The sequence below is a fragment of the Pinus tabuliformis genome, chromosome 2_2 (genome assembly GCF_031772625.1).
Source record: "Pinus tabuliformis cultivar Carrire ecotype Pingquan chromosome 2_2, CPIR1, whole genome shotgun sequence".
In the NCBI taxonomy this organism is placed as follows: domain Eukaryota; kingdom Viridiplantae; phylum Streptophyta; class Pinopsida; order Pinales; family Pinaceae; genus Pinus; species Pinus tabuliformis.
In genome coordinates, this window is record NC_142300.1 from 433,049,384 (window position 1) to 433,061,571 (window position 12,188).

Here is a 12,188-nt window from a genome sequence, read left to right on the forward strand (position 1 = left end):
ATCACCATGTTCCTTCCATGTTGGCAGATCCTAAGCATGCTTCTTTGATAATTGTTAGGGTTCATGTCACTTGGCTTTTGTGTGAAGTGGGTTGTATGGCCTCCTCTCCTCATTGGTCTTCCTCTCCACTCTTAACTACCACCACAACCTATCCCACATTACCCCACTTCCTTCATCCTGGTTCCTCGTTTGTTACACCTCTTTACTTTTTTAGGGCCATAGCTTCGAGCTGACCTAGCCAGTGGGACCTGCTCTCCTCCAATCGAGTACACGCTCTACCAACATGGTATGAATTACATCATCCCACAAGGCCTTACCCAACTTAATCAATTTTCCTGCCCCAGCATTCCTCCAGGGTGAGAATTTTGGGGTGACATCAAGTGCCATCTTCCCATACTAACTATCCTAGTGCTTTATCCTGGTGCCTCCATCTATTGCTCCTTTCAAATAGCCTAGGTGGGATTACTTTCACATAAACACCTTGCTCCTAATTGGTACACGTGGTAACTCCACCACATCATACTGCTCGTTCTATCCTGACATTTTTTTTTGCATCCTCCCTTATGCGTCTGGTTTCATTTCATCATAGTGACATGTCATGGGGTCCACCTCTAACTAATAGTAGGACTGCTCAGTTGGTGTGTCATCTAGCTCAATCCAGCAGACATCATCCCATTAATTTGCATATGGTACTTAAATAGTTCTTTCATGTTGCAAGCTCCGAGCCACCTCATCCTCGTTTACCCAATCTCATGAAAGGAAATATGGGTGTGTCAATAAGAACTTCCCATCATTAGGGATCTTCCTGATGAGGAGATAGAGATTAGCCAGCTACATTATAAGGATAATTTTCGTCCCTCTTCCGCTGCAACATTTCCAACACTTGGCCTCTCTCATTAACTGACAAGGGAAACCTTACCAAGCCTTAAGTGTTCTACCTGATTTGGGTTTCAACAAGCATTAGGAGAGCTTGTTCTAGCTCCCCTTCAAAGCACCTTACACTGCTAATTTCGGTCATGACTCTACCACAAATGATCTATAAGCATCATGATCAAGACCAACATTTGGTACTAGTAGTGGTTTCTTGCTAAATCACATGACAGTGCTAGCCATCCTAAACTTGGGTGAAGGCCACTCCAATAAGTTCCTAGCCATCATACATTTCCCACATTGAAATAGGGGATTCCTCGGCATCCCAGCGTAGGCGCTCCTACAACCAATATCTATTGTGGGCCTATAATAAGCTCATAGAGGGGTCCACCTCCCCTACCATACACCAGGGCGTTCCTATTTCAGAAAAGGCCTGCCAACTGCTCTGAAACTGCTCTGTGGCACCTCTTAAGGGTTTCCAAGGCATTAGTCTACTAGCGGCAATTTTTTACCATCAATGATAGTGCCCCTAAGGGAAAAATGCAAGTTGTAGGTAATGCATGGTTAAGAGGCTACTTAAGAAATAGGGATTGACTAGACTTAAAAGAGGAGAAAATCCCTCAGCCTTAGCATAATGCCTTATGAAAGGATTCAAAAGATTTTTATATATATATATATATATATATATATATATATATATATATATATATATATACATACATACATACATACATATATATATGCATATATGTATGTATGTATGTATGTATGTATGTATGTATGTATGTATGTATGCACAGACTCTGTCAACACATGCGTCGTCCATATAACTATGATTCATTGATAAAAAATGTCCTTATGCCGGTCTTTGTCACATTCTTGGTTCAAATCTTTGTAGATGATTGCAATGCCTTCAAGGATTCACTGTACATGTTATTTATTCAGTTACAATAGAGAACATTCAAATCTTTCTTAAGCACACTATTTCAACTCAAAAATGTTACCCAATCGTGCTTATTAAATGTAGACATTACATCTTATACCATTTAGAATCTTAAGGAAAACAATGCAATCTGTTATCACTCAGAATTTTCTTGAGGTTAAAGAAAGAAATTTCCGAGGTAACCACAAAACAATGTTTTAGACTTAGGTTCTAGCTCACCTAAATCCAGAGAGAGCTCTCTCTTTATGATTTAGCTATGTTTGAAAGGATTTTAGGCTAGTATTAATGTTCAATGAGGTTGTTTTGATTTTGATTGGGTGGTGGAATTCTGGGAACATATGGATAGAATGATGTCTCTAGACCATTGGGCTATGGAGTCAAAGAAGGGTAGCAAAACTGGAATTAGTTCACTAAAGGGAGTGGCAAGCTAGCGGAGTAAAGTGTAGGTGTTTAGGCCAAATGGGTGAAATGATCTTAACCAGGGTGAGAGAGCACTTAAGAATTCTCAGACCGAGATTAAAATGAGGAACAGAAGATAATCATGAACAAAGGGCAATTAAGAATTCTTTGCTATAGATTACAAGGAGACTACCTGAACTAAGGAGTAATAAAGAATTCCTTAACTTAGATAATTAGCAGAAAACATTAAAATGCATAATAGTTAAAACAGTGTGCAATGAAGCAAATTCTGAGATATCATTCATATTATAGCATTCAGATTCAGATAAACATAATGGAAAACTTTAAAGAAGATAAAAAAAACATGAGAGAATACTTGTCTACACTTCGCTCAACACTTGAATCCTTTGAAATATCAGGTCTGTATTCATCAATCCAGCTTCCTGGCTCAATTAATGCTCTAATGGCTTTACAGTCCTTTGATCAATAAGTCTATGGAAATGTCTAAGAATCCACCCAAAATACTTCAAATGAAGAAGTATTTATACTAATTGTAAACTGAAATATCTTGAAAAAATATCAAGATTAGTTTCACAAATATCTCCAACTGTTTACATTAATAGAAATTAAATAAAGGACATTCAAAACTAATGAATCTATTTGGCACTATTTCTATGGATTTATGGTGACAAAGAAGAGAAAGTCGAATTTGATAGCAACTCTTAGTTGATGATGAGGCATCCCAGTCACTAACTGCATCCTTCCTTTGTGCATTCTGCCCTAGAAATTCTGCAAACTTAGGGTCCAATGATATGCTTGTATATCTCAATCCGTGATAGATATGTAAAAAGTGAAAGAGGTTTTTGTAGATAAGAATGTTTTTGAGATAAACCTCTCTCAGTTTCCCAAAATTCAGCTCCAGTTGTTCACAATATTCTCTGAAAAAAGATGTCAAAAACAAGACTTTGCACAAACTGAAAAATAGGCTGTGAAGACATGCACTTATCTCCCCTTTGGTAATACCTGTGTAAAATGTGAGATAGGTTTTTGTAAATTAGTCTATTAGGAAAAAAACCTCCTCCAATTTTTTGAAATACTTCTTGGATTGGCCACAATAGTTTCTACAAAACTATGACTTAAACAGGAAATTTCTGAAGAATGTACCATTTCTGCTCTGATTTCATCTTTTAACCTTAAATTCCTTTCAACTGTTTTTCACTTTTACTTTGGATAAACTTCATTGTAGCTGGTGAAAGTGTTTTCATATTTTTTTTAACCTTTAATGTCTTCATGTTTACTTTTACTTTTTACTATTTAATTTTTACTTTTACTGCTCTGTTTTTCATCTGTCTTCACTTTGACATGAATTTATATGCTCTGTTTTGTAATTGTCTTCCTTGTTGTTTATCTTCATGCTAGATGATTTACTTGACTTGGTCTTCAATCTGATACTCTTTAACCCTGATACACTTTGACTGTTCTTTACTGTGTCCTTTTACCTTCCATCTCTATTTGAATAGATTTGATAACAATCTCGGAGTAGACAGGTCTTATGACTAGGATTAAGATTGTTTATCCAAGGCTGCGGTCTTTTCATTACCTGTTATGGAGTGACTAGTAATGGTGCACTGGTTGACTTGGAAGCACACCGTGGATTAGAGCAACATTGGGCTGCAAATTTTAGGGTGGTTGATGGTTTTGGGTATGCATTGGTCATTTTCTATGTACTGGTTGCATGCATGAGTTTTTCAGAATAAGGACGAAAAATGGATTAACTTTGTTTTTATGAAAAGTCAAAGTTTTTAACAGTTTTGTGACACGGACGGGTTACGTCAGTGGGGGTGACTTGACATTTTGTCATTAGTGGGAGGTGGTAAGTGGGTTTCATCACACCGCTTATGGAGGGTAAGTGTTATTTGGGGGGAGCCGCGCGATTCCATACATTGTTCGACACATAGCATCGACACTGTTCAAAAAACCACTCACATTGCACGCTAGAGGTCAACCAAAAGACCCACGTGATATGAGCAAGGGTCGTTAGATCTAAAGGGTCCGATCAGATGGTAGTCAGGGCAATGACATGATTGATGTATAACAGGGGTGGGCCCGATATTAATTAAAAGACTTAATCATATCGGGGGTGATTTGATTGGTCGCTGAGTTATTAGTTAGTCCTGATGACTTAATTAATTTTCATTAGCATGGTGGGGAGGTCGGGTTCTTAATTAACTATAGATTAGCTAATTAATCCCGTTTATTATTTGATTTAGGGTTATATTTATCTATTGGGGTGGGATATGTAAAAATTTTGGGTTTTGTATAATATAATAATACGGACATGGGTAATGTTGTTTTATTCGGGAATTACATAATAATAACATTAGTGGTTAATATGACTATGGAATACGAAGTGCGCTAAGTAAATGTTTCCGAAAGCATTTCATCATATAACATTACTTAGGCTAATAATATATGAGGGTTTCATGTAGATAGAATGTTTTTAATTTTCCTAAGTAAAATAGGATTTTACTTAGGAAAAGCTTTATAAAGGGAATGAATGACTTTATGAAGGGGTGAATATTAATGAAGGGGTTTTAAGTACTTTAGGTATTTCAAATTATTGGGCCGAGGGTCCAGTCCCTCCAATAGTCAGAGAAATGCTCTAAGCCCCTTTAACTTTGGCAATTACCTTTAGCACTTAGGGAATTAGTGAAAATTTTAGGGGAAATGAGTAGGGAGGTTAATTATTTTTGACTTTGAGTGTTGATGTGCCTTCCATGTGATACATGCCTTGTCCAAGTGATGAAAGAAAAATATTTAAGCATTAAACTCAACCATTCATCACACATTTATTCTGCAACCATCATCTACTTACCCTACCTACTTAACCTAGCATTTTTACTTCTTAGACTGGCAAACCCTTTTCAACTTTTCTTTTCTTTTACATAGTGATATCTATCTAAATCTAACCTTATTACATCCAAGGGCTTAGATTGAAATGTTGAGCTCCTTTTTCACTCTACCTATCTACTGATATGCCAAGATTAAATTATTTGTTCAGATCTTTATTCTCTATTTCTAAAACATGAAATTGAAAACATGGAATAACCAAGATTAAATTTTTTGGTTACCATGGATTGTGGCATAGGTTACAAGTTGCACACAATCTTTATTATACATAAAAGTAAATAATAGTGGCATTTAGACTCGCACACTTTCATGGTCTTTTCTTTTTGTTGGGGTTCATTTTCTTTCCTTTTTTGACCTTTTCTTTATTCTTTTTACCCTTTTATTCTTTTTCTAGGGCATACCCTCTTTACATTTTTTAATTTTTTGATTTTTTACAAATATGGATAACATTTGCAACAAGAAAAGGTATCTACATATTTTAGAGCTAAACCCAGTCAATCATGATATGACACCTATTGGTATAGGAACCTAACACAGTCATTACTTATTTATAAGAGATATGAGCTTTTAATGAACATGATAGGGATGCAATGTTAGATTAAATCTAGGAACACAAACCAACTCATTTCAACCTAGGAAAAAACCCCTTTGACTTCACTAAGCAAGATTTTTACTAGTGCAATCCTAGCACTATCACCAGTGAACCCTTCATGCAGTAGAAGGCTAGCATAAATCCATCGATCTTGTGAAACATTGATGCTTATCAATACATCCTCATATGGACCATAGCATGTCATTTAGCATATCTACAAAATGACTCAAGTCTTATCATGCAAACCATTAGCCTACCAATCATTCACATTTAAATTTGGAAGCCGTACAAGGATTACACATAAGAAATACTTATCTTTGATTTATAATGAAGATGGGAAAATGATTTTGGGAATTCAACTCTCCACCCAACCATAGACAATTTTCATCCAAGCTACTTGCAATTGTCACCCCTGAGCCAGATTCCAAGTGTCTGAGGTGGTATTTCTCAAGGGAATAAACACCAATCTACCTACTGAAATAGTGACTATAGAGGTTCTTCTTCCTCCACCTACCAGTTGCTCAACAATTCACCAATGCACAAGGATCTCCAGAGGCCATCTGCATCCACCCTCCAACTATCTAATGAAGGACAAAAAATACTCATAGAAAACCAAAGGTTTGCTTCCTCTCCCCTCTTCTGCACTACCTCCTACAACTCGATTCTTCTTTTTTCTACTATGTGGAATTCGAACTCTTTGAGTTTGCTACCCACTTCTCCTCAATGAATGCCTCCTATGACACAATCCCATTTCCTACATATTTTGGGCTCTCTTACCCACTCTAGTCTGAGATAAGGTTCTCTCTCTTTTGTTTTCTCATTTCCCTCTCTCCCCTGAGGTCAAGGTCCCTCTATCCATGAATGAGAATGATTCTTCCTCCTCCTTGTCTTTTGTTATTGCATGGTTTCCTGCCAAAAATCTGTCTCATTAATTTTCTTGTCCTCTTTGTTATTTTTTTTCCTTGTTGTGGTTTCCAGGCCAGCATGGCCTTGTCCCTAGTGTTGAAGCCTAATTAATTTCCAACAACAATCCCATTCCATATACCATCCCTATTCATTTAAAGCTCAATAACCAACCTTTAATAACTATCATATACTTCATATTTTTCCTTCCTTTAGCAAGTAATTTGACCTCCCCAGACCTCTTGGAATTTGTTTCCCTTACTCTGCACATTTAATTTTTGGAATTCAATTACATGATGAGATTACATGGCCAAATAATCCATTCATGGTTTGTTTGTTACATATGGTATTTGGGAATGTGTTCAAGAGTGTCCTCATTAAAAAGGGACCTGAATTATGGATCTCTTGGAACAACTGTTTGGACTATTGTCTCAACATTTGATCATAACACGTGCTTGGTGATTTAGCCCTTAAGGTGGAGTAGTTATGAAATATTAGTGTCTGGCTCATCTAGATATATAGCTTCATGTTGCATTTTTTATTTGGACACCAAATTACTAAACCCCATGGTTTTAGCTTAAGGTTTCTTGTTCGGCTCATAGTATTAGCCCCAGATGGGGCTCTAATACTTCCAGCTGATCCAGTTCATATTTCAACAATGTGTCAACCATGATCAAGTCGTTTTTCCTATAGATAACTTAGTTTAGAAGCCTTAATATATGTGAAAAATAAAGAACGAAGATTTTTCTTAGAGACGACAAAGTTTGAAGTCTATGGAGTTGATCATGAAGAAGTTTGAGGATGAATTCTGAAGAAGATATATAGCATGTGGAGAAAAAATATTTGAAATAAATGTAAAACTAATGAATTATGTGGCATGCAAAGAAGTATGAGTAAATTTTGTCATGATTAGATTTAGTGCTACAACAACTGAGAGAAGTTAATCTATACCACAAACTAGTCCTTTAATGAACAAAGTGTGGTGGTAAAGCTTTGTTGTATAAAGTAGAGAGTAGTGTAAATGATTATGAATATCATAATCATTGTTGTGTGCAAAATTGTGAAGAACATAGTAGAACATATCATAAGTAAAGTAAAGGATAATGGTGTCTCCTTCATGGTGGTTCTTATATATAAGGGGATTGGTGTCTCCATGTTGGTGACTATAAATCGGGGGACTAGTGTCTATAAATTAGGGGATTCGTGTCTCCTTTTGGTTGGTGCTTGTAAATCAATGTAACAGTAGGTTGGTGCCTACAAGAATTATTAAAATAAGTTTTGTCATTTCATCCCTTTAAGGGTTTCTACGTACCAATGTTCTCATGTGTTGGTTATGTGTTTGATGCATTATATGGTTTGAAATGTTTTAAAATTGTAAATTGGAAATTATACTGATTGAACCCTCTCTTAGTATAATCCTAATTAAAACAATTGGTATCAAAATATGTTCCTTAAGTAGTAGTCTAGCCAATGGAAGGAAGATCCAACAATGAACATGGCAAGTCAGGATGGTAGTTTCACAAATATATCTCCTCTTTTTAATGGAACAAACTATGCCTTTGAGAAAGTAAGAATGAGGGAATATCTAATGTATCTTGGTTTCGATGTTTGGTATGTTGGCATTATGGCACAGGTTTGGAGCTATGGCACAGGTGTTGTCCTTGATGGCAACTCTCTTTAGTAACTAATCTCAGTGCAGGCTTTCAGAATGAAGGAAAAGAGATATACGCAGGTTCATCTAGACGAAGACACGTATACATGCAGGTTAGATGTTTCAAAGGCACGTATGCGTATACACGCACTTTCATGCAAGGAAAAGTGTGTATATGTTGGAGAACTTACTTTTGGTCCGTGGTAGTTAGTCCTTGGTATTTGAACCTATGGTTTTGGACCATGGTACCTCGTCAGAAGTGTGATCCCAAGTATTGGGTCCATGGTATTGGTTTATTATGGTTTTGGACCATGGTATTGTGGAAGGCTTAAACCTATAAAAGAGGAAGGAGATCATGTGGCAAAATATCATCTGAATTATTATTGAATATCTGATAAAGTGCTAGATCTGGAATACTGGTAATTGGGTTATGGTGCAGATCTGGATCTGAATAAAGGAGGAACCTGAGCGCAAAAGAGAAGGATAAGTTCTATTGATGGATCATAATCTTTAAGCTTGAATGATAGTATCTTTGTATGATTTTGATCTGTTATATGTGGTGCTTGCTTGATCTATAGATCTGATAATCTAGGTTAATTAGTGTTTGAATATCTGAAAGAGCGAATTATCCTTTATAGATTTGTACGCAGGTTCAGTGAAGCGAAGGCACATATACACGCTGGTTCAATGAATGAAAACAACATATACACAGGTTGTTCCATACACAGAAGCGTATGCACGCAGGTTTCAGGTTATTGAAGTAGCATATATCTTTCGAATTGTGATCTAGCTGCTACTGTTTATTGCTGCAGTGTTCTGGGTTTAGATTTGGTGTCTGGTTACTGTTACTGTGATCTGGGTACAGTCGTCAGAGAAGTGTTTATTTTGATTCAGTTTTGATTGGTGAAAAGGTGATTGGTTGATGCAGAAATTCTTGATGTTTGATTGATGTTATTTGTGGATCCAGTCTGAAAATTTATGAAACGTGGTCCCTGAAAGAAAGAGAAGGTTGTAGCCTTCTGTAGGCCAGCACCTACGTACTAGTATCTTGGCTAGTGCAAGAGCTAAGGGGGTTGTAGCTCCCTTCCAGGAGAAGCTGGAGAACGAGAGAGGGTTGTAGCTCTCTGTAGGTTACAGCCTACGTACTGGTAAAGGACTGCACCAATACATTGTAAAAGAAGTTTCTAATTTAAAGGAAGATAGAGACGAATTGCAGCAGGTGGTTTTCATCTACATTGGGTTTCCACCTTATATCTTGTGTTCTTGTGTGCGATTGTCTTTCTTCTCTGTTTTACTGTTTCTGGTTACTGGTTATTTGAATTTGAAAGCACAGATTAACAATCAACATCAGAAAGATAAAGTAAATTAAACGTTTGCCTTGTATACGCTGGTTTCCTTCTGCAAAGTTGTGTATATATGCAGATTTAATTAACTGAAGTAGCGTATATCATTTGATTTTGAAAAAAGGAATATTTGACTTGATAATACTAATTCACCCCCCCTCTCAATATTATTTCCAACAATTGGTATCAGAGCAGGTCCTTCAGAAGAAGCTTGATCGCTTGAAGGAAGATCTTTCATCATGAGCAACTACGAGAGGGAAGCATCAATCAGGCCACCGATTTTTGATGGGACAAACTTCGTATATTGGAAGGTAAGAGTTACTGCCTATCTTCAATCTCTTGGTACAAAAGTCTGGGATATCATAGAAACATGGTATACTTTTCCATCAGCAACTCCTACATACCCGGCTAAGAAGAAGAAATATGAAACAAATGCAAAGGCGGTCAATACTCTATTAGGATGCCTATCTCAATCAGAATTTGTCAAGGTTATGCAGTTTAAATCCACAAAAGAAATATGGGACAAGATTGTACTGAGCTATGAAGGAGATGATAGGTAAAACGAGCAAAACTTCAAACCCTCAGAATTCAGTATGAAAATCTCAGAATGTACAATGATGAAAGTGTGGCTAACTATTTTCTTCGTGTAGATGAGATTGTTAATTGTATGAAAAACTTGGGTGAAGAAATAAAAGAGGCTGTTGTGGTTGAAAAAGTTCTAAGATCTTTGTCCCCTAGGTTTGAATCTAAAGTTTCTGCAATAGAAGAAAAGGAGAATCTACAAAACCTTAAAATGTCACAGCTGCATGGAATTCTAACTACTTATGAAATGAGAAAAGGAGGTCCATCAAACAGGAGAGAAGTTGCCTTCAAGGCTTCAGGCAAAGGAGAGTACTATGAGTCAGGACACGTGTCAGAAGAAGAAGAATAATTTTGTCAGAAATCTTCAACGGGGTGCTGGACAATTTCGAGGTAAGTTACCTTTCAAATGCTTTGCTTGTGGGAGAGTCGGTCACTATGCTGCCAAATGTCCTCATAAGGATAAAACTGACAAAGGGAAGGAACCTGTTAGATGGAACAAGAAACAAAATGTAACTAAGGAAAGTTACTACATTCATGAAGATAGTGATGGTCTTTCAAATAGTGATGAAGATGAATGAAGTATTAACTATAAACTTTTAATGGCCTTTGAAGATGATGATTACATGGATGATATAGATGTGGATGGCTTTTATGAAGAGATTTCTAGACTCAAAACATGTTTAGAAGAAAAGAATGTGATCATTGATACTTTGCAATTCCAACTTGATGAAAAAGAAAAATTTCTTGAGAAGTTAGAATGTGAAATTGTTGGCCTTAGAAAAGAAATTGAGAAAACAAAGGCTCTTAATCTTAAATTTGTTAAAGGATCTGAATCTCTGGATGAGATTATCAATGTACAATGTTCTCCACTAATCAAGACTGGTCTGGGGTATAATGGAGAAGCATCTCAAGCATCCACCTCAAAGAGTTATCTTGATGCAGCAAGGAGGAATGAGCAAAAGCCCAATGGAGATCACCAGGTAAATCAGGGATGAATTACATCAAGAATAAACAAAGACTACCAGGTAAATCAGGGGCAATCCACCTTAAGGATGAACAGAAGCTACAACCAGCCACAGGTAAAATCTTCTCAATTTACCTCAAGAATGGATGACAATAGAAACTACAATCATTTGGCAGGTAGATTTGATAATCGGAGGAGTTTCTTCAATGGCCAATGTTTCTCTTTCCATAACTTTGGCCACAAAGCAGCTCAATGTGTTGCCTATAAGACAATCATGACTAGAGAAGCTCAAAAACAAAGAAGTATGACTGGAATCACGAAAAGAACCTATAACAACTTTTCAGCCCTTGAAAATGAAATTGAATGTTCCATTTGTAATAACTTCGGTCATGAAGATTCTGAGTGCAGGAGCAAGTTTTGGAAGACAACTCAGAAGGAACAAACCTCAAGTGCCAGAACATGGAAAATGAAGGAACCGCAACGAGAAAGATGTGGGATAGCTTTATATGCAGAAGGACAAGAAAATCAATGGTACATCGACAGCAGATGTTCGAAGCATATGACAGGTGATAAAGAAAAACTTGAATCATATAGTGTTTTAGAAAAGGGAAAGAAAGTTTCTTTTGGAAATGATACCCCTGCAGTCATAAAAGGAAAAGGCATTGCCTAGTTGAAAGAAAAGGTCAAAGCAGGAAGTGTTTTGTATGTTGATGGCTTGAAGCATAATCTTTTGAGTGTCAGTCAGATGTGCGATCAAGGCACCGAGGTAATATTTCGATCAAATGGATGTAGTGTTCGTGATCTTGATACAGGAAAAACAGTGATCAAAGGCAGATGAACTCCAAATAACTTATACATATTTGAAGAAGGACAACAACAATGCTATTTGAGCAAGGATGATGAACACTGGTTATGGCACTGGAGGTTGGGGCATCTAAGCTTTTCACAAATAAGGAAAGCATGCAAATACCAGGTAGTTCGTGGTCTTCTAGATATCAAAATTCCAGACAACACCATATGCAAATCATGTC